This window comes from Electrophorus electricus, chromosome 11, assembly GCF_013358815.1.
Source record: "Electrophorus electricus isolate fEleEle1 chromosome 11, fEleEle1.pri, whole genome shotgun sequence".
Lineage (NCBI taxonomy): Eukaryota > Metazoa > Chordata > Actinopteri > Gymnotiformes > Gymnotidae > Electrophorus > Electrophorus electricus.
In genome coordinates this window covers 10,629,735-10,630,000 of record NC_049545.1, presented here as the reverse complement: position 1 = coordinate 10,630,000, position 266 = coordinate 10,629,735, and positions in this window count along the sequence as shown.

Below are 266 nucleotides of genomic sequence, written 5' to 3'. Positions count from 1 at the left end.
ATGCTGGCTTAACAAAATAAACCTTTCATGTGTCCTACTACAGCTGGAGAAATTTGGCTTATTCTTACAGCACAATAAAAGTGGAACAAGCAATACAGTGGATACAGTTACTATACACATACAAGCAAAAACTGAAATGTACAATTGTATGCTGTACTGCTACTACCAAGGTGCTCCCTGTTGGCTCTGTTGGCTTCAAAGATTTTAAATGAATAATAGAACAGCATTTAAGTTTCACAGGCAATACAACAGCATGTATGTTTCAC